At 40.0% G+C, this 24252-nt stretch overlaps 1 protein-coding gene across 15 annotated transcripts in view; it reads right to left on the reverse strand.

Moving 5' to 3' along the window:
* RBFOX2 (RNA binding fox-1 homolog 2) overlaps positions 1–24252 on the reverse strand; it is a 252551-nt gene that overhangs the window by 89226 nt on the left and 139073 nt on the right. Inside the window, exon 1 of one of the 15 annotated variants that reach the window (XM_061639006.1) lies at positions 22155–22254. The exons of 12 other annotated variants lie outside the window; for them this stretch is intronic. The gene's annotated coding sequence lies outside the window, so the exon portion shown is untranslated. Of the gene's footprint in view, positions 1–5535; positions 5600–8191; positions 8372–22154; positions 22255–24252 lie in introns of those variants that run through there. 2 more of the 15 variants (XM_061639007.1, XM_061639008.1) reach the window with 2 other exon arrangements.

Here is a 24252-nt window from a genome sequence, read left to right on the forward strand (position 1 = left end):
TAAAGTTATCAATGTCTTGGATAATTTTCTGGACTGGAATGATGTGATGGAGCTTGACATAGAAAAAATCTATGGAGTTGGCTACAGATATGTGACAGTGGAGAAACTCTTAAGAGATGAGCCAGTGCATTTTGTAAAAAAGACGAACAGAGATATGACTTTGCAGCAATATTTCAGCAACATATTCAGAATTCTTGACTGGAATGATGTGATGGGGCTTGACATAGAAAAAACTTATGGAATTAACTACAAATGTGTGACAGAGCAGAGATGCACCCAGAGCAGAGATGCACCCAGAGCAGAGATGCACCCAGAGCAGAGATGTGACTTTACAACAATATTTCAGCAACATATTCAGAATTGATGGCAAGGACATATTTGTGATGGGGGAAATTCCCATCAGACTCTTGTTATATGACTATGGCTATCACAGCAAGATCATCATGGGATACTGATAATGGATGAATGGATACTGAAACCACTGGATTTAACAGGACTATTGAAGATGGAAGATGGAATTAATATTGATAATGGAAGAATGGTAATGGAAGAATGGTTATGGAAATTATTGGACCTAACAGATTTGACGAGATGGATTAATCGATATGTTTATTTGGACTATGGCTATGACAACAAGATTATTATGGGATACTGATAATAGAAGAATGGCTACTGAAATTACTGGACTTAACAGGATTATTGAAGATGGAAGATGGAATTAATATAGATAATGGAAGAATGGCTATTGAAATTATTGGGCCTAACAGATTTGAATCAGATGGATTAAGCGACATGTCTATTTGGAGAAAAGTTGAAAGATATATCTCTCAAGGAATTGAAACCTCTCTTTGACTTTTTGTGGAAAGAATAAAGTAATGTTTATGAGATTTGATGATTAATTAAGATAACTACTGGAGGAAAGTGATTTTATAATATAATTTTAGAGACAGGATTGTTATATATTGTAGACCTATAACTGATCTGCGACAAATCGGAAGTCAACATTTTATTTTATTGTTTAGTTGTTTTTGTTTTGTTTTGTTTTTTGTCTTTGAAAATTTGAATAAAAATTAATGATAAAAAAATAAAATAAAATAAAAGATCTGAACAGGGTGGTTCAACGACAGATGCTATTGGAGGTTGTTGATTCATAGGGTCGCCATAAGTCGTGATCGACTTGAAGGCACGTAACAACAATTCCTCTCACTTATGAGAAATGCTGAGAAGCAACTCAGCCTTATGGACAGGGAGTAGCTGCCCAATAGAGTGTATTTCATGGGCAGAAGTAAAGTCCACACATGAAATATAGATGCAAACATGTGGACTCACTCACACTCACATGCTGGTAAAATTGAATGAAACCAACAAACAGTGGAACAATAGGATATATGTTTTAAAAAGTCACATTATACAGCCTTTCTGGAACTGTATCACCAAACACTGGCAGAGGACTTCAAGTCTGAATGGTTCTCCATACACACACACACACGCAAGAGCTGTTCTTCCTGACATGCTGGTTCCAGGAGCGAGGAGTCTAGGGGGTGCATTCTGCAGCAGTACAATTGCAGGAAGGCTATATCATGAGATTCCCCCCTCCCTAAACATATACATCAGTCCTTATATATACACAATATTCTGGCATACATTTTTAATGTCCCTCCCTCTGGCAGTCGTGAGATATTAGGTTGTACTGTACTTTCAAAACTGCTTTATACATTACTTTTCCCAACAAAAAGATCAATCTCAAGACTGGAAAACAAACCAACCCAACATGTAATTTGTATCATTTGAAAAACAAGATTGTCTTCTATAGCGCAGGAAAAAAGAGATCAGGGAACTGACATGCCAGTTCCTTCACTGCATACCTGCAATGTCCTTCATACACAGTATTAAAAAATACATATCTGCACACCTTCCGAGAAAAATACAGCAGGGGTGTCAGAAAATCAATGTATAAAGCATCCTCATCATAGATGCAGAGAATATGCCTACTCATAGACCTAAAGCAACACAGCACAACACAACACAGCATGTTGCGACACTGAAAAATGCAACTCAGACATAGGGAAATAGTGCTGTAGCATAAGCCAGAGGATCACTGTTGGGTTTCTCCAAAGGAAACCACGGTACAGAGTAGTCTTGCAGAAGAAAGATACAGAAACAGAAGAGGGCTTGAAACAGACTAAAGAACGTTTTCTATGCATTATCAGATGGCCTGCAACTCTCACTTAACTCTCATGTTAAATTCAGAACACATCTAGCTAACACCAGGTCATTCAGATACTGGCTGAATTCCAAATTTGTTCTGACACTAGCATATCTGGCCAGTGTCCCCTGGGAGTCATATGACCATGCATGCCTGTAGCAGGGGGAAGGAGAAGGAAGGACATTCAATGACAGAAGCACACAAATGCATACAGAGAGACCACAGAATGACAACTAATTTTATTTAATGAACCCCAATTTCTACAGGGTAGCAGACAAGGTTTACTACTTTCACATAAAATGCTGTTTCTGCATTTCTAAGTCACAAATATAATTAGTTTCCAATTGCCAATCCCAGTGCTATCTTGTTGCATATATATGAAACAGACTTCCCTCCCCTCACTTTTGTTCTACTGCGTGTGACCCTCCAGAAGATGCTGGACTGCAACTGCCATCAGCCCCAGCCAGCCCGGCAAACAATCAAGGATGATGGGAGTTGTGGTCCAATAATATCTGGAGGGCCACAGATTCCCCACAACTGTTCTGCTGTGCGAGCTAAAAAGTAGCTAGCAAACTGAGCCATAGCTGGTGGATGGATCAGATTTTTACACTTTCTTTCATGCACCATATGAATACATATAGTGCATACCCTCCCAAGCCAATAATGTTCTCACATTCCATTCCTAGTAATAAAATAAGGAACAAAACCTTTTCAATTTTCAACTGAATTATACATCTCATAGTATTTTTCCCTTGCTTCAAAATATGAGAAAATATCTGACCTTATTCTAATTTTAAAAAAAGAGAAAAGGAAAGTCATTTCCATTTTCTAGTTTGAGCAAATGCACTTACAGTGTTCTGTTTTGTTGACTGAAATTTTGTGTTTACTTTGTCACCTGAGGAACAAAAGTTGTAATAAACTCTACCCCACCTCAAGAAATGTATGACCTAATTAAATGGCCATGAGGCTCTAGCATTCACTTATTGCACATGTCATGTCTTATCACCACCTTTCACACATCAGGCTGGAAAATAGCAATTCAATAACCTTCTCTTCTCATCAGTATCTCCAAGTGCTCACATATGCTTAGAATTCCAAGGTAGGCCCTTGCAATTAATTCACTGGCCATGAGACAGTACTATGATACATTTTACTTTAAAATGTTTTGAAGAGTGCTATATTTTTAGGGGGAGAAATAGGCTCCTCTGGAGTTACTGTAAATCACCAAAAGTCTTTGGGATAGAAGATAAAAATCAGAGTAAACACCAATAAAGATGCAGATTTGAAACAACCCTTGCCCCAAAGAACCTATTAACTATCCCAACCCTTTCTACCTTCACTACACTGGACTCCAGGCATTCTGAAGACTTGAACAGTTCCAGATACTAGAACACTTGTCTATAAATACAGAAGTGTCTTCAGCATCCAAGGCAGGTGAACTGACTTTGGAATAGCTTGGGTTGCACAGTTACTTTGCCCTTGACAGATGTAATTTCTCTATGCCCATCTTCAGTTTCCAGAAGGCTCAGTTTTATCACTATACCTGCATCATATACAAAGATTGTGTACCAATTCATCATCAGTACCACAAAACAAAACTAACTGTTGTCAACTTGCCTTCATTTTGCAAAAAACCTCTTGGGGATTAAGAGTCCAAACATAAAAGACACACACAGGTCAATCCAAGAGAAAAGTTGTTTTTGTGAAGTGAAATGCCATTTTCCTCAGGGAGGCTTCTCAGCAAGTCTTGAACCAAAACAAAGTACCTCACAAAAGAGGTTCTGTTATCATAGAAGTTTGGAAATACCATGTTTTTGTTCCGCACCATGGTTGCTTTGTCCACCAACCACCTTCATACTGATCCTGACAGGACTAGCAATAATCTGCATGGGGATTGAGGTACTTTATTAAATTTATATCTTGCCCTTCCTCCCAAAGAAGCCCAGGCCAGCACTTAATGTACAACTTTCATATGTCTGGCATGCTAGCATGTCCACATGCCAGTCATTAAAGCACTACAAAGCACTGGAAAAAGTAGGTAACTGGAAGCACTCTTTACTGCAGTTCAGGAATAATACCAAACTAATCAGCTGCTTGAGCAGCCTTTTCTCTTGCCATTACCTCCAGCATTCCTACAGAAAGGTTCCATTTATGCTCAAGAACACATGCACTTCCACTTCATTAGATACACGGATTCACCATACAGTGAGGCTCCTTAGAACTATGACCAAATCTTGAAAACATTTACTGATACTTGCCAATGCAAAAAAATCTATCCACTTGGTTGAAGTTACTATTACTCATTTAGCTGCAACAATATTCAACTGTACAGTACATAGAAGAAGCAGGGTCCCTGCCCCAAATGTTTACAGTTTGAAATAAACAGACGAGAAGGAAGAGTTTGTTCCATGATGAATGTCAGTACTACAGCCTGTTCTAGGGGGTAATAATCTATCCAAATTAGAGGCCAGGGTCAACCACAGCTCAGTTCTACGTCTTAGTTAAACATGCCCTCCAGCATTTCCATAGTTCTGTGAAAACAAAAAATGATCATATGGGAAAGGGGGTACAGAAATTGGCAAGTTGTGATATAAAAATCTTTACAAAAAGAGCCAGTGTGGTGAAATGGTTACAGTGCTAGACTAAGACCTGGGAAGACCAGGGTTCAAATCTTCTCTTGCCATGAAGCTCAGTGGATGTCCTTAGGCCAGTCGCTGTCTCTCAGCCTTCACAGGGTTATTGTCAGATAAAATGGGGAGGGGAAGAACTGTGTACACCACCTTGTGCTCTTGGAAGAAAGGTGGCATGTAAGTGTAATAACCAATCAGCAAAACAATTGGTTTTAATATTTTTTTTAAAAAAAAAATTCTAAACAATATTTTTAACCCTTTTTATTTAATAAGTTTTTAAAGCTTTTTTAAAGAATTTTTAAAGTTGTTTTATTTCAATGTATTTTAAGGTCTGTTTTTATGATGTTTTCAAGTGTTTTTACTGCTTTTGTTTGCCACCCAGGGCTCCTGCTGGGAGGAAGGGAGGATATAAATTAAATAATAAATAAAATAAATAAATAAAAAGGACTTCTTAGTGGCCAGCATCTCCAAAACAGAATTAGATGTACAAATGTTATCGAGTTAACAGAATTAATGGGAAAGATTCCTGTTAGAAGGCCAACAGCTGCTTTAGAATCCATCCCTAAGACGCATGACTGTCAACTATTGAGTTTCATATCATTACTACAACCTAGAACTCTGTAGAAAAGGGTATTATCTTTAAGTGTAAGGAACAAAACGCCATTAATACTGACCAAGTATGTTATTTTTCATACATACCAAAGAACCATTTGTACCCCTTCAAATTGCTGGGACCAGCACACACTCTTCCTGCCCTTTCCACCCTTATAGCCAACATTTCCAAATGAAAATCAAGGAGAGAGCAGAAACCTGCAGAATCAGCAGCCAGTGAAAACAGGAGAGGGGGAAAGGAAGGAATGCTGGGAAAGGGGGGAGGGGGAGAGAAACATATGGAATCAATTGGTAAGAGTGTTGAATGTCTTGGAAAGGACTGCAGAGCTTGAAAAAAAAAAACCAGTGAACCAGAGCCCTAAAGACAGACACTACTCATTTTCCTTTGTGGGGGAAGGGTATGCAACGTAGCATATTTTATGTAAAGCCTTACTCTCTTCGAGTCTTCATGCTCTAAATCTTTCACTCCCATGTTACTATTGCTGCAAGGTACATATGCAGAGGCATGTACATCAGTCCCAACATAGCACAAACACAGCACAAAGCAGACTGGATCATATGAACTAAACTGTGGCAAGGTAATTGCTCTACTTCATTGGAAACAGTATCACATACATTTGTCATGGTGTAGCAATGAAAGGGAAGACAGGTGGAGGTTATGATTGCTCTCCATAAAATAAGAACTACACACACACACACACACACACACATATATGCACACACCCCCACCCCGGAAGAGGTATGCAGTTTGGGGATAATTCTTGATCCAGGATTGTCACTAGAGGCTTGGAAGCTCAGTGCACCTTTTACCAGCTTCAGTTCGTTCACCAGTTGCACCCGCTCCTTGACAGGGATTTTATTTCTTTATTAAAATTCTATCCAACTCCCAAAGGGAGCCTCACTATGATGATTCGCACTCTGGTAACCCCTTTTGTTGATTTACGGTAATACATTATAGATGGTGATACCCATAAAGATGACCCAGAAGCATCAACCAAGTCTTCTGGGCAGTTTACAAACTTAATTTTAAAATACAATACACAATCCAAAAATATTAATGCACACTAAAAACCAACTACGCACGATACATCAGCACAAATGGAACAAGGGCAGCATAAATGTAAGCAGCATAAAAACCAGCAAGAGAAAACACAATTAGTGCAAGAATATAAAACATATATACCACCCTGGAATCATCTAATGAGGGCTGGTTAAGAAATATATGAAACCAACAAGCCAAAGTAAGCTTCCGTCTCACATCCTACCCATTTTCTTCGTATCCTTTGAAGAAAATATATTTCATATCTTCCAATAAAATGGGGGGAGAGAGAGAAAAGACATTATTTCTGCCAACACTAACTACCTGAGAAAGCAGCTTTTTGGATATCCTTTTTAAGCTCCCGATGGTATGGCTATAGCAGTATCTTCTTTTCAAACCTGTTTTCTAATGTTGTACTGTATCCCTTAAAAACATGGCTAGTTCATACTTACAAGCTTGCATACAATTTTAGCAAAGACATTGCGAGTGAAGCTCAAAATTAGCACCAGATTTCTACTTGGGAAATGTTTTTGGTTGTACTTACACCACATGGTTAATCACCATCTGAAAAGCCTTAACAGCTTCCAAAAAAAGAAAATCCCAACAAAAGTTATCTAGGCCTTACTCTCAGTCCTGTTATCTGCACAGGGGACAAAAACTTAGTTCAGCTACATTAGTAACGGTTTGTTCTGTTAAACTGGTACAAACACTCAACGTGGATGCATATTTAAAGTAGTTTAATGCTTACTTTTGTAAGGGTCACTGAGCCTATCTGGCAATTCTGACACAGTTTCCAGCTCTGCCACAATGATATTGTAACTTCGCCTGCAAGCTATACGAAGCCCCACAGCTATCCTCAACGGCCTCTTTCAAAAGCAGCAAAAGATACAAATTACTTTTTCTAGATAAACAGCACAGAATTACAGACACCCTGGAAATGAAGGCTGACTCATCCAACATCCACACCACTGTGAAAGATCTCGTACAATAGTTTGCCCTTCATGAACACAATCCAGGGACACTGTCAACCTCAAAACACTTGGCTGAACTGCCCCCTCAACTTCTTGAATCCGAACGACCTTCACGATAGTTTCCTCAGCTCACTAGTCTTCACTTTATTACTATCATCATTATCATCATTTATTACCCGCCCTTCACCCTAAGGTCCCAGGGCAGGTTACAACAATTTTAAAATGCAACATTAAAAACAACCTAAAATCATAAAATAGAGTGGGTCCTAAAAGTACATTAAGGCACCATCATAAGTTCAAATAGCATTCCAAATGGACTAATCTGATGTAATCGGTTCTTATTTTACCGGCATGATAATGAGGCATCCTAGTGAGTTTTCATGGCTAAGCCAGGATTTTTCTTTAGTCAGCAGATGATCTGGTAACAGTCCATTTCTTGCTGCTTTTACTATGGCAGGGTGTTTGATTCTGAGGGACTCTACAATCCAGGAGGTTTTTACAACTGTATACAAGATGCCAATATAGGAATTCCAATCCACAGCTGGTCTTAAACTTGGGGGTATCAAGCAAGGACTCAATATGTATGCTACTATGCACTCTAGACAGACTTAAGAGTGCCATCCAAACACCTAGGCAAAAATAGTCATAGAGCAAATTCTGAAATCCTAGATTTCAGTTGAAGATGAGGTCTGCATTTTTTGTTTGAGCAACAAAAGGACTTGCCTCAACCAACCTTTATTGATGCTTCATCTTGCTCAGCTTCCACCAATGCCTCGCTCCTCCAATTTTGCCACTCCACTAACAGCTGCTGAGTCAGTAGGAGCTGGTGCTCACAGCTTAGCTAAGTGAATCAACACACCACAGGATACAGGTCTGGAAGCAAGATTATCTGTCAGCCACCAGAGGTGCTGAGATAGGATGGTCTGACAGTAAAGTTGAGCCTTGGGGTAAAAGGAAATGCATTAAGGTACTACTTAGGTGTAATGTAAAGAACAGCAGCAAAGTGCTGATTCCCCCAGTGAAAATAAAGGGCCAACATTGAGACCATCCATCCCCTGAGGCACCAGAATTACCATCATGCTCTATTGCTATCATGGCATTTAATATTTAAACAGGCCAATAAATATTTCAGAACACAGTCATTCCAATAAGAACTCTATTAGGATAAAAGCATACACAAATACTGCAGGGCCATGACTGCATCTTGTCCAATGCCCCCTCCTTTCTGAAGCCTTCACTAGGCACCTGAGAAATCCAACAGTTCATGAGTGGCATACTGCAGCTTCAGTTACCTTCTAAACAGCAGAACAGACAATACTCTGAAGGAAGAGTTGGATGACCCAATCCTCCCACATTCCAGGACAACAACTACCAATTGATTACATTACCATTGTCACTTGTATGGAAACATCAAAGTAGCTTCTCTCTCATTTCTTCTTGTTTTAATACAAAATAATAGGTATCAAAAAAGCACTTTATTAGCTTATATCTTCTTTATGCTGCTGGGTCTTCCCCAAAGGTTATATTAGTTTCTTTAACAGAATGAAATCTTGAATGCAGATTTTTCTACCACAATAGCGACCACTAAACCCAGAGACAAGTTCTTCACAGCCCCGATTCCTCTTTTTGCTACATTGCATTATTTGGTCTGCATCTGGCAGCAACTGTCTTCCCCTGCAGGATAAGAGATATGCAAAGATTTCCGACAAAACTTTGCTACATGTTTTCTTTTAATCCGGAAGAGTCTACCTTTTCTGTATCTTTTGCATAATTGATTTTATTTTATGCTTTGTAGCACTGGTGCATTATTCCTTTCATAAGGTTTACTCCAAGTTTACAGCAAAGATAATTCCAGAGACCAATGGCTCTCAGGCCAACCTTTTTCAAAAACAAATCTTCTGCAACTTTGGAGGGGAGCACAGAGCACAAGGCTAAAATCATAATACACACGCCAAGGTTTGCTCTGACCATAGGAAGACTTATTGCTCTCCCCTGTGTCTACCAAGCTGCTTCTAAAGTTTTTGATGGGTAACTTGAGGTGGTTGCAAGATCGCTGGGAATACAGGTGCAGCCACAAGAAATTAATTCTGGGCAAAGAATATGTCTCCATTTACTTTGTCACCAATTTTTACATACAGTACTGAATTATAGGAAGAAATTTCTTCCTAAGAATCCTAACCTCATCACACAAACAGGTAGGCTAGAATAGAAAGTTTGCAGTTTTCCAAGCAAAGTGTATTTTAGATGCAATCTTCTGATGAGAGAGGCAGTTTGATATGCTGCCTTGGGGGGGGGGGGTTCCCCTGGACATAAAGTGGTTAAAGAGCGTTCAGTCTGTTTTAGACTGTCAGTTTCCTATTCTTTGTAGGTTTAATTAACTCCCAATTAAACAAAAACATTTCTCATACTTGAATTTCAGGGGACAGCCAGTTTGATTAATAACCTTAACCATCTGCTTCCATCAAAACTTTGATGTTTCAGAAAAGCTAGCTGATTTCTGACCAGAGTGAGGCAGAAGACATTTGATTGATTTATTGTTTGCATATCCCATTCTTCCTCAAGAAAGGTTCACAGCAGAATAACCCTGTAATTTAGGTTGTGGCTGAGGGTAGAACTAGATGCCATACCCTACATGGAGTGGTCAGCAAAAATGGCAGTTCCATGTCTAGTTCTCTCCATAACATTAGCACAAATTTACCCAAACTGGTTCCACAACAGTGGTAGCCAATCAAATTGAGTGGGGAAAACACACAGCATGAGAATGTCATGCAGAGAATTCAACAAATTTTGTCTCCAGGTCAACAATTACTATTGCTTTGCCCTGGATGGCCTGCAGAAATATCCCTTTCCTGCTGCTTTTCTGTGAAATGCCCAGATCTCAGGAAAGGGGAAAAATCTGTCACTTAATATTGGGCTTTTGCAGAAGGTAGATGCAATTAGAGAGACTTGTACCGCTTCTGTAAAAGCTCTCTTCCTACCCCAAGAAGCAACCACAGCTCTCACCATTTCCCCCTTCTCTAACATCTGGTATGAAATACTTCTTATATTCTACACCAGGTAAGGAAGGAAACACCATGGGGGATGGTCATTTCTTTCCTCCTCCAAAAGTTGAGCATGAATAGTGCCCTTCTACCATCCTGTCGCATATACGTCTATATAAACATTATGGAGATGGGGGATGAACCAGCACAGAGTCATTGGGTTCATTGTCAGCCCTACGTAATATGTCATGTTAGTTCCAGCTTGAGAGACTGTAATGTGTTCAGGGCTGTCCTTGAGCTCTATAGCCAACTGGAAATTTGACCCAAAGTTCACATGGGTCTCCTCTTTATACTGGAAGAACAACAGCCTCAGAGAATGATCTGAGAGTTTCAAGGCTAGGTGGAACTAGGTAGGTTAGGCAGGCCAAGTCAGTGCCTGTACATGCACTGCTATGAACTCTCTGAAGAGAGCAGAATGTAAATTTAAAATACAAATATCTACATTCTTTAACAATGAAAATCACAGCAAAGTTCTACTTGCCTCAAGATAGTCCCAAGGGAAACCACAACCAAGATTTGAAGATCTGAAACATTTTCTTTTTAATTGCCTTCCCATTTCAGATCAACTCTTTAAGATTTATAAGGAACTTAAGACCACCAAAAACTATATGGTTTGTGGACTCGATTTAAATGAAGGGAACAAGCATCATTTGTCTTTCAAGGCTTGAATGAGACTCTGCATACACAGAAAAGACAGAATTATGTAACAATTGATCCAAGACAAGGACAAACAGAAGTCTGGGAAATCTATGGTATTCTGCCACAAAAACACTTCAGAGTAACAGGACTTTTAAACCCTCTCACCCAGCATTCCCTGGAAAAAAAAAACAAGCTTCCATACATAAACAAAATGAACAGGATTGCCAACCACCTGCACCTTAGTGAACCCCAAGCCAAAAAGAAAATGTATCTCAGTGCTACCTACATATTATTCTAAAGCTGCAGAATCTGGATGCTCCACAGAAGTCTTTTCCCCAATATGAACAAGAAATGGACTTGTCGAGTTCAAGAACTCTAGGCAGCCTTGAACAATATGTTTTTACTTATTTTTATCCCCTATAATGGGATCTGGACTGCTGTATTTTCATATCAAGGAAAATGGTAATGAGGCAACCTGTGGATTCATTACAAGCCAGTTGCTAGAATAAAAGTTCTGTCCATTTGTTATTCTATGTATCCCTTTCCAAACCCAGGCACTCAGAAACATCGAGTTTTCCTTTCATTCTCTAAAAACTGAAAGATCAATTAAATGAATTATAACCCCTAGAAAGAACTGTATTCCAGGCATACAAAAAAACCAAACTGGTAAGTCTTTCTAAATTTGTAGACCTCATGGCTGAAAATATTTACAAATCAAAAGACCCAATTCAAATGACAACTTGGAGATCCTCAACTCAAACACACAGAATCCTTAAATTAACTCAGCACTCCCCACCCCCTGCCAAGGTAGACATGAGAAAGAAGAGAAGATGTCCAAACATTCCCTTCCCATTTCCTGTATAAAATCATGGGTGATTAAAATTTTGTTTAACACATTTAAGTGCCACCCTTTCACCACTCAGAGCAGCCAGGGCCGGATTAAGCTGAGGAGGGCCCCTAGGCTGATTGGTGTTTGGGGGGCCCTATCCCCACGCTTCACCTACCTTTCCGTTGTTTTTTGCGGCGCACGCAAGTTTGCCATCAATGAAGATGGCGGCCGAGGTTTCCCTAAGGAACTGAAGCCTCTGCCGCCATCTTTGTTGATGGCAGCAATGCGCGCATGTAGCTTCAAGAATGATAATGAACCTGAAGTTACTCATTCTACCATATACATTATATGTGTACCACCCATTCCTTGATTTGAAAGTTTCTGCCTGAACTTACAGTAGTATGGAAAGATCCATGACACCTTAAACTAACCTTGAAGAGCATTTCATTGTTGAAGTCACGACAATCCTCTGTGGTCTGTTCAAAGAAATGCAATTCATATCCAGTTATTGGGAAGATTTTTATTGCTCATTTACTAGATATGATGTTCCTGTTCAAGGCTTTTCAAGGCTTACTATTAAATCACAATGCTTATCAAGCTTCTCAGACACCTACCCCACTCAAGTTATTCCACAGGGGGCCCACACTCCATCCCCAAGCCTCTTGTCAAATTCTTTTTTGTCAGATGAGCATATAATTTATACTTGGAGTAATTTTAGGTCCCAGACCAGAGCTGTGCTATATTCACTGATAGGGAAAAATCTTGCCATTTAAGAACATACCTATAGCCCACAGATATTTCTATTAAACTTTGAAAAGCAGAGAAATTGGGCAGCTGTAGTGAACGCACCAGGGGAGCAGGAGACCTGACCTCCTCTTTGAGATATTGTACTGCCCTACAAATGTGTCAGAAAGCAAAAACAATTTGGGTTGGTCTTTCATAGTCCAATCCACTTCCTGTGTAGCTGGGAAGAATTTGATAACATGTGCCACAGAAATATCTGTGGGCTATAGGTATGTTCTTAAACTGCAAGGTTTTTTTGCCTACTAGTGAATTTCTCTGCTTTTTAATCCGGGAGGTAAGAAATGGGATCCTGTGCAAGTTTGCTGAGAATGGATTGGTCGTTTGCATGCTTATGGAGTTCAGTGGAATTTACTCTCCTGCAATCATGCTTAGGATAGGTGAAACTGACCACATGGGATGAGGAGGGGGGAAGGAGGAGGGAGGGAATGAAGAGCAGAGGGGAGAAGGGGGATGGAAGCAATTGGGAGGGGGAGGAGAGGAGGACAGGTTTGATCATTTGCATGTTTATTGAGTTCAGTTTGATCTACTCCACTGCAATCATGCTTAAGATAGGTAAAACTAACCATGGGGATGAGGAAGGGGAGCAGCATGAGGGGGAAGGGGAAGGAGGGGATGAGGAAGGGGAAGGAGGGGATGAGGAAGGGGAGGGAAGGGCAAGGGCAAGGGCAAGGGGAGGGGGAGGGAAGGGCAAAAGAAGGGGGAGGGGAGGGGCAAGAGGAAGGAGAAGGGAGGATGGGTTTGATCATTTGTATACTTTTTGAGTTCAGTGGAATTTATTTCTGTGCAATCATGTTTGAAAATGAAAATGGACTGCCTTCAATTCGATCCCGACTTATGGCGACCCTATGAATAGAGTTTTCATGGTAAACGGTATTCAGACGTGGTTTTACCATTGCCTTCCTCTGAGGCTAAGGGGAAGTGACTGGCCCAAGGTTACCCAGGGAGCTTCATGGCTGTGTGGGGATTCGAACCTTGGTCTCCTTGGTCGTAGTCCAACACTGACCTAGGGGAGGGGAAGGGAGGACAGGAGGAGAGGGAGGGGAGGAGAGGGAGGGGAGGAGATTAGGTGGGTGGGCACTGGGCAGAGAGGAAGCCCCTTTACTTTCCAAAAGGAAAACATTGTAAACAGTATAATTGTTTTCCAGCGTTTCCCCCATCTTTTTATTCTACAGCAGGCACATGTAGCCTCCCACCCAAATTTAAACCAAAGCTGTCCCTGGCCACATCCACACCAGGCCTTTATTTCACTTTGGACAGTCATGACTTCTCTCAAAGAATCCTGGGAAGTGTAGTTAGTGAAGAGTGCTGAGAGTTACTAGGAGATGCCCTGTTCCCCTCACAGACCTTCAATCAGAGTGGCTGACTGTTAACACAGTCTGGCCACTGGAGCTCTGTCAGACGAATAGGAGTCTCCTCTCAGCACCCTTCACAAACTATGCTTCCCAGGATTCTTTGGGGGAAGCCATGACTGTCTCACATGAAATCAAAGTCTGGTGTGGGTGTGGCTCCCTGATTAGGCAAGCCCAGCAGCTAGGAGTCTGGCTTTTAGAATACTGACAGCTGGTTCTTACTGAGCATGCTCCACACTATCATTCAGTTAAATGCAAAATTTCTTAAATTAAATATTAGCCAGGCATTTTTTTTAACTTTTAAACAGCAGAAGATGAAGTTCAGAGTATGGTGCAAAGTCAGTAATAGGATTACAGGTACTCTGTTAACATAGCTGATTTTTAATGAATTTCAACAGATTATGAGAACTCTGACAGAAAAAAGTCCAAAAGAGATCTGGGCTTTTCCCCCCTCTTTTTAGACTTTGAACTCTCTATTCTCTCTTACTGTTTTTTGTAATGAAAATTTAGAGGGTTGTTAAACAAGCATTTCTGAGTTCAGGAGTACAAGTTTTGTACGGTTTTGTTTTGAAATGAGCTTATGGGAAGCACCAGAATGGCATGGGGGGTATTTTCAATTTAACATTGCGGAATGTGAAAAATCCACACTGGCTATAGTATACAGCCACTCTTGTGGCTGTATAATCTGAACTGGGCCTTAGTTTACAAAGTCCTAACAGGATTTCTTACAAGGTTCATTCCAGTAAAAGCAGTGAGGAGAGCTCAAATATGATTTTCAAAAACAATTCCATTGTCTGCATTCTGGGCCATTTTGCTTCCCATCGGTTACATCACATCAACCTCAGACTGACTCCTCCAGCTTCTGCTCTATATTCATTGACTACCTGTGTCCAATAACAGAAAATAACAAGAGTACTATACTGCCAAACAGACTACCCTCACTCCCTATTCTTCTAATCTGAGGGTTTGGAGCCTAGTCTTCTGCTTACAATCTTCTTTCCAATTTGTACCTTAAACCCTCAAATCAGACAGCAAGTTAAATCTTCACCCCTAATTTCCCATTCTTCCAGGGCTCCTTCAGACTGTATCTCCTACCGTGTAAGCACTTCTGCATAAGAACTTACATGGAAAGTACACAGAGACAGTTCCATGCAATGATCACACATGCATTTACTTTGCTACATGTACAAATTCTGGAAAGCCACAGCCAAATATGGAATCACATATGGTATTATTTATGTAGTTTGCACGTGATTTCCAACATACAAATGCTAGCCACGTAGAACAGCTGTAATGTTTGAAGCAACCAATAATAGTTAATCTGGAAAAAGAGAGTGGGGCTATGATATGATATTTTTGACCTTCTGCTTCCTGTCATAATATATATTAAAGAGAGATAATGATAAACATGTACAAGCACATACATGTATGGCAATACTTTACTCACATCTGAGCCAGCAATATTAACTAGGAAATTGTCGAGGACCAATTGAAATGTAGGGAATATTTAAGATTGCAATCCTAATACAAGTTATATTTTCTAATATATGTAGCTTTCCATTTGTTCATACAACACCCATATAAGTACATGACAACTCCCTCCATACAGGCCTAGTTTTCTGACAGCATCCAATGGAGTAGTCCACAGTAGTGTAGCCAAGAAGAATTACAAGTACTCTTGGATGAAACAGATTATCCTGACCCATTCCAATCTGGGTTCAGGCCTGGTTATAGGACTGAATCGGCCATGCTCACCCTCATGGATGACATTAACTGGGAGAAGGACAGAGGAAGTGCGGCCATGTTATTCTTACTTGATCTCTCTGCAGCTTTTGATACCATTGACCTTCTAGGCCAACTTGGTGAGATGGGTATCAGAGGCACTGTTTTACAGTGGTTCCAATCCTATATTCAGGGTCGTCCTTGAGGTTGGTCCAGAAGCTGCAGCTGGTGCAAAATGTGGTGGCAAGACTGCTCACTGGGGCAGGGCATTGCCAACATATCACCCCACTGCTGAAAAAATTGAACTGGCTGCCAATTAGCTACAGGTTTTGGTTTTGGTGTACAAAGTCCTATACAGCTTGGGACTAGGATACCTGAAAGATCGTCTCACCCCTTAAATATCCAGTTGATCATTACAACCTGCAGGTGAGGACCTCCTGCAGATACCATCTAATCAGGAGATCTGTTCCACACAACATAGGAAGTGAACTTTTAGTGCAGTGACACCTACCCTTTGGAACTCTCTCCCCTTAAATATTAGACAGGCACAAACTGTTATCTTTTCAGTGCCTACTGAAGACCTTCCTCTTTCAACAAGCCTTTTAAGAAGACCTTATCCCAGTCTGCATCTGTGTTGGAATTGCTTTTAAAGATGTTTTTAAAGCTTTTTTAAAAAGGTATTTTAAATATGTTTTGTTTTAATATATTTTAAAGTCTGTTTTTAAGATGTTTTAGAGTGTCTTTAGTGTTTTTGTTTGCTGCCCTGGGCGCCTACTTGGAGGGAAATACATTTAATTAATTAATATCACTAAGGATATTGTCAATGGATAGTACAACAAAGAGGGATCCAATATTTATATGCGTTATTTTAGCAGCGTGAGACCTCAAGAGGGGAGTAATTTACTTTATTATTACTTGAATTGATATGCCACTTTTCCATATATTTTAAATAAATAAATAAATAAATATGCTCAAAGTGGCTTACAATAACACAAGTAATTGCCACACTACTAGTGATATGAATGAACAGGGCTTCAGTCAATTTCAGATGACAACAAATATAGATGAGGTGGTATTCTCATACAATGGCTATACTAAAGTCACATTTCTCTATGCTGATATCACCCTTCTTTGTACTGATTCTGTTATTTCCTCCCCTACATCTCTTTCAGGTTCCCATCACTCCACCGCTGACTTTTTCCCTGTTGTCTTCTCATCAGCATCATCTTACTCCCATTTGCTTATGCTATCATTTCCTTTGCTCCTTTCTCCCACTCTCACCTTTGAGTTTCCAAATTAGAATATACAGAAGCATCACTGCTGCATATAAAGTAAAGTGAGACCTGAATACATTTGCTAGTCCCCTTACCTTAGATTATGTACTACCTTGAGTGCCATAAGGGGGAGATATGATGGAGTTTTATGAATAAAGAAAAAGTCTCTACGAAAAGGCTACTACCACAGACTCTGGGTAAAGGGCACCTTTCATTTGATAGAATATTGACCCCATTTCTTCCTCTTTACCTCTAATTAGTCCAATTGTGATGCAAGATAACACTTTTCCTTCTGCTGTTAAAGAACTATGTTGTGTTTGATGTAGGAAGTGTGGCAGTTGAAAACTGAAGCAAAACTGGTTTAAACAATGAATCATTCTACAAGCAAAACAACTGGGGCCGCCTCATGATTAAATAAACCTAGCTGATTAATTTTATGAGTTTTAAGTCAACTAATTAAATCTGCATATGAGAAAAATAGCTGAAAGAAAAAGGCACTTTGTTTTTAGATGATGCATCCTATGTGTCACAGAAGACAGAAGAGGGACTGCCTCTTTTAAAATGGCTCAACTGCAATTTTTGTAAGTACTGCTATTAAAAATATTGTAAAAGGCCTTAAAATCTACTTACCTTTTCAGTTGATCAAAATGTTTTACCTGATTAAGCAGAGTTACCAAACCCTGAGTGGTCCACAATTACAACACAAATAAAGATAGCTGCAGCAGACCATGATGAATTAGCTTAAAATCTGTATGTGATACAGTTTAATGAAGAGCTTCTATGGTCTTCACAGCAGAAACTTGTTATTGTCCACTTAGAATAAAAAAACACTGTCAATCTCTGTTCAATTACTGATCTTGACTTATCTGCTTCTTAATCTGATTTGTCAGAAACACTGAAAAGAGCTCAGAGCTCATTAAAATATGCTAGCAAAGATTAATTAATTTTAAATTAAAGTAAGTGCACTGAGCACATGCATGTGCACAAACTGACTCCCAAGTATGTGTCACATGTCACCCCACACAGCATCAGGTTGTAGCAGGTATATAAGAGAAGAGAAGCCCATACTTATGGAGCAGCCACTAAGTTTCTGTGTACAGTTTCTCCAATGGCTGTGCTAAGCTAGGGCTGATGGGATTTGTAGTCCAAAACATTTGGAGATCACCAAGTTGGGGAAGGCTGGTGTACTGTTACTATTGCAAACTAACCCAAAGGCTTCCCATGAACTCTGTAGCTCAGTCTTTCCCAACCAGTGTGTCTCCAGATGTTGTTGGACCACAACTCCCATCAGCCTCAGCCAGCATTGCCAATGGTCAGGAAAGATGGGAGTTGTGGTCCAACAACATCTGGAGGCACACTGGTTGGGAAAGGCTGCTCTAGCTTGTAAACAACTAAGATTGTATTTTGTGGCTACCATACAATGGATTATTTTATCAAATTGGAATTATTATTCCAAGTTGTACTAGAGCAACATTAGAACAAAACATTCCCAAGTCAAGAAACGGTGGGTTGCATTCAACTAACTTTTACACAGAGAAGACACATTGAAATTATTGGACCTCTGTCAAGGCCATTAATTTCAGTGGGTCTACTCAGAGTTAGCTGAAAACAATCCAGTGTAATTAACCAGAACTAAGAACTCAATTGACAGTCCATTCTCTTTGCAGATGTGATGTCAGAATGATCAACTGAGGTGGGGGTCATTATGTAGTTTAAAGAGAAACCAGAGAAAGGAAAAATAAATCAATTAAACAACTGCTCATGGCAGGATTAGATACCCCTTCATTCCCACACCACAGAATGTTTGACCCTGCAACAACTCCTCATAAGATACCATCTCATACTGAGTAGGCAGTAACTCTGCACTCCTATTGTTGCTCTTGTCATGCTATATGAGCATCATGACTTGTGTATGTATGGCTTGCATAGAAAGCCACAACATCCCTTAGGGTATTAGTTAGAATGGGGAAGGGTACACTGGCAGCAAAAGATGCAAGAGAGATAAGAGTGTGCTAGCTTTGTTGAAGAAACTTTAAGGGGAAACTTTAGGGGAGAAAAGGGTGGCATTTGATGAACTGGGAAGGGGGTGTGCTTCCAGGCATAGGTGTACATTATACAATTTTACTCCTATTCAGTAGAAAAATTTAGTACTGACAGAATTCAACATTTTGAAAAATTCTGCATCCATTTTTAAAAGCACCTTTTGAGAACCTCAATTCAAAGGTTATGCTTGAAAGAGTATCTGATATGTGGTAAAATCTCAGAAACTTTGGGGGGGGGGTCAGAGTTAGTATTCTACGTTCCTTAGATAGATTTATATCCTGCCCTATATCCCAGGGCAGCAAGCAATAAAAACTCTCTAAAACATCATTAAAATCACTCTAAAACATCATACATAGACTTTAAAATATATTAAAACCAAACATCCTTAAAAACATATTAAAACAAAACCATATTTAAAAACATTTTAAAAAAGAAAAGAAAAAATACAGAGTGTATTAAGGTTGCAAAAGACAACTTGACTTTGTAGACAATTTAGGTGACCTTGGCATATTTCCTTTTCTCTTCCTTTTCTTCTTTCTAAGCTCAAAACATATAGAAACAACCCAGATATTGAAAGCAATGACAAAAACTACAGAAGCTGGAAAAGCAGAAGGAAACAAAAGCAGTTGATAGCAGATCATCTCCCTGTTAGCCAGAAATGCCCACATAAACACATCATGCTCTCCAATTACTTTTCTCACAAGCAGGCCAGGTTTTCCAATTAGAAGATGCACAGTATTAACTCACTGTAATCTCAGCCACCATGAAGAACTCATGCTTTTATCAGCATAGCCAGAAGATGTACTTCCACAGGGAGTCATCAATGTGCCTTTATCTGTAAATGACTCTGGCCAGCTCTCCACAGTCTATTAAGCTAATATATCATGTTGGGACCTCTTCTTCAAGTAATATTGAACCAATACTTTACATTTTCACAACACTATTAATCTAATGACTGCAACAAGACTTTCCAGTAAGAGCACCAGACATACAACCTTGATCTACCAAGCCCCAGTCCCGAGCTGTACCTTCTAAGCCACCTTATCTCCCCAACTAGAAATGTATTAAATTGCAATGGCTTATTCTTGGGACATGGATTTGAGCAAATGGCACTAGTGTATCAGATTCCCCTTTACACAACTTCCCAGCTTATACTCATTAATAGCAACTTCTGACTTCCTGTGATTATAGAGGGAGTGCCTGGAACAAACTGTCCAGATCCACCACAGTTTAAAATCCTCAGTAAGAAGTTCAAGGATGCTCCCCAGAATATGACAGGCCTAGATCATCTTTAAATCATTTTCTTCAAACTATGGTTAATAGGCTTTAATATATTCCTATGCTTCAGGAAGAAAACATAGGCCTTCACCCAAGAGGAAACTACAGTTCATTTCCTCTTAGAAAGATGGCCTGCAGGCTAGAGGATTCTCAGGAGAATCAGAATGCCTTTATTAAACCTCTCCCAAATCAAGTGATTACTTGAATTTCATTTAATAATTTGATCACTACACTTATCCTCAACCCACCATATCTAAATATTTCTAAAATATGAAGTCATAGTAGTATGATCATCAAGATAATCGAGTGCGACAAGAAGAGAAGGGAACCATGTAGGACATGGAATAGATATAAGCCCAGATGGTTTTAAACAATTCATGCCACATGCTATAGTAAAACCCCATGCTATGCAGGAACTACTGGTAAAGAACACTGAAGGTCAAACTCAGAAAATGAGATTATTTGACAATGGCCACCTTTACCGCTGCAAGTTCCAGTTTTGGAAGGATGGCGGGATATAAATAAAGACAACAACAACCAACAACAACAACAACAACAATAATAATACTGAGAAGGCAACAGATAAATGTGAATTCTGCCATCAAAATAGGAAAGAAAAGGAAACTGTATTAGGAAGGGTCTTATTTCAAGTGCAAATGGTAACCCCAAAAGGGTGAATGGGAAAGGTGCTTGAGAGTGTTAGCAGATATAAAGGGGAGGGAGCTCTCTGAAAGAATAAGAGTATGTAATACATTACTTGTGGTGTAGGCAGGCAGAGTATGAGAGTAATCCTGCAACATATTGCAAGGGGAAGAGCAGCAGCTGTCCTGGATGTGTGTATTTTAAGTATAAACAAAGAAGATAATTTCATGTAATAGAATGTTTATAGTTAGTACAAGATAACCATCACCTTCACAACTGTCCCCACTCTACATATAGCACCTGCACTAATCCCATTATAAGGTTAACAAAGATGCATTTACAGGCCTGGCTATTACTGTAGGGTGAGCAGGGCAAGATTAGAAAACAGATATGGGCAATGGAAAAGATGGGGGGATGGTAAGGACACACAGCCTCTAATGAGTCAGAACACTGCCAAGCAGAACGCTGCTCAGATTTAAATCAAATCTCCATTTAAGGAACTCCTGCATTCGTGCTTTTATAAAAAGCAGACTGGGATTGCAATGTCTGGCTACAGTTGTTTGTCACAGGCTGGCGTGGGGCCTGGCAAGGAATGGGTTATAATGGAGAGGGAAGCGAAGGAATGGGGGGGGAGAAAACGGTTGGAAAATATGAAGCAGCTGTTGGTTCGTTTTTCAAAAAAAACCACAGCAAGCCTGAAATCCATAAAACCAACACCTCTCCGAGTTCTGGGCACAGTGCAGCGAGTCAAGCACATGCCAACATAAACCATACTAGCTGGAGCCCCCAAGAGAATGGGGATGGAGAGCAGAGAGGGGGCGTGCTGACAGAATGGAGTCAAATCACTTGAAAGGGCTTACAAAATGGAGCCGAATAATCCTTCAAGGAGATTCTGAACTTCCACAAAAGAGAATGCCAGCCGCCCCACCCTCTTGCAACGCTACCACCTTATACCCCACCAGAAAGGGCAAAAGTGCCACTCCCTAGCCTGAGGCACATTTAACACAGCATAGCTTTGAAAGGAGCAGCTCTCTTCAGTCTGCTTTTAATTACAGCAAACATCTCCTCCCCCTACCTAAGAGTAGAACTGTAAGCAGACAGCAGCCCAGGTGAAAGACTCCATTCCTCCAAACAGGAGGGGAGGGGGAGCAGACAATGGAATGGGTGATTCATTGCACAGGAACACACTCCAGATCAGCTACTGCCACATGGGCTTGCTGAACTGCTTAAAGGGGCAGCACATCCTTTTCTGTTCTCCTGAAAGCTCATTACCTAACCCCTCCCTTTCTCATCTCTGATTGGAAACAGATACTGTACTGAATAAAATGCCAGCAAGGCACTAGGCTGTCCAAGAAAGAAAAGGAGGGCTTTTTTTTATTCTCCAAAAGCTAGTAATTTCACAGGACAGCAGAAAAAGGAAACTTTTAACATATACAATTCTCTCTCTCCCCCTTCCTCCCTTTCCACTTTCCATTTCATCTGCTCGACTATGTGGGCTGGGTTCAGGCTCATTTCTCTTGAATTAGGCCTAGGGGGAACAAATTAGGGCACTTTTGTCTTAGGCGATGGAGGCTTCAGACATAATTAGAAATTTGGGGCTTTTACTTTTACAGCATATCAACCACAAATGTTATATTAGTACCAGTTTCACTTCTCCCCATCTATTTTAATGGCATTTCATTTAAGAAGTGTACTTTTACATTAACATGCATTGTTCTAACACACTGTAAATGCAGCAATACAAGCTAAATTATGACTTTGAAGTGGATGTGGCAGCTTCGGTAACACTTCCCTATGCCCTTCTCAATCCAATCTCAAACATATGACCATATTCCATAGGGTCGAACTGAAAGGCACTCCTTCCCTATCTTTTCAGTTGGATTTCTTCTTTGAGCAGGGGGTTGGACTCGATGGCCAAGAGGTCCCTTCCAACTCTACTATTCTATTATTCCCACTGGCGCACACATCCCCAGAAGTATGAGCTTATACTAGCAATAGTATATCACCAGTGGGTTGTGCAAATGGTATTATTCCCTCACCAAAAATGGTACCTGGACATCTTTGGACACAGAAGCATTCTCCCATTCACCACAGAAATTACAGCTACTGTGGTTCTTGCTCATGAAAACATACTCTGAAAGGACCCAATCTCAATGGTGTCATAATACTAACCAAAAATGGTTGTGTACTTTAGGCCTCAGTAACTGATGCATTTAAGAGTCTCCAAAAGCAATTGCTTTCACAAAGCCCCATTGATACATGACTAGTTCTGATCACAACATCCAAGTCTGCAGAACAAGACTGTGTGCACTTTTATGAATTATTCCATAACAGAACACCACTCTAAAGCCTTATTGCAACATGGTGCCCTCCAGATGTTTGGCACTACAACTTCCATCAACCCCGGCCATCATGGCCAAAGGTCAGGGATCATGGGAGTTGTAGTCCAAAACATCTAGAGAGCACCATGTCGGAGAAAGCTGTCATAAAGTTTAAAAAGCATTAAGGAGAACCCCAACAAGCCAATTATCCCACTAAATGCAACCATATTAACGCATTCTACCAAAACACTGCTTTCTTAATCTGGGATTTCAGATAGCCATTCTATTTACTGGGTTTTCCATGTATATTAAAGTACAAATATGGTACATACATTCAAAATGATATTGGAAATTGTATACATAGTTGTATACTGTGGCCCTCCAGATGCTGGACTCCAGCTCCCATTAACTCCAGCCAGTGTGGCCAATAATCGGGGATAGGAGAGTTGCAGTTCAAAAACATATGGAGGGTCACAAGTTCCACACCTCTGTTATATAACTTAGGTCAGGGTCACAAGTCAAGGCTAGTAAGATAAGCCTTTCTTGAGTCTAATATCAGCTTCTCTCTTTTCTCTGGGACAGACAACACATTTTCTTCAGACTATGCATGTGGGAGTCCTCTTAGCTTCCTTGATGAGCTTATAAGCCTTTTCACTTTCTATGCACACGCAAAGAATATCAGCACATGCCTATCACTACTCCAGGATTTCTTGGACATTTCTATATGCTAACAGAGATTCAGCTGGAACTATTCCTTCTTTCTTTCATGCATCTCCTGAAAACCAAACTTTTTAAACAGCCCTTTTAATATTAATTTTCTTTTCCAACTAATGCATTACTTGTGAATGCTTT

The sequence above is a fragment of the Rhineura floridana genome, chromosome 8, assembly GCF_030035675.1.
Source record: "Rhineura floridana isolate rRhiFlo1 chromosome 8, rRhiFlo1.hap2, whole genome shotgun sequence".
Lineage (NCBI taxonomy): Eukaryota > Metazoa > Chordata > Lepidosauria > Squamata > Rhineuridae > Rhineura > Rhineura floridana.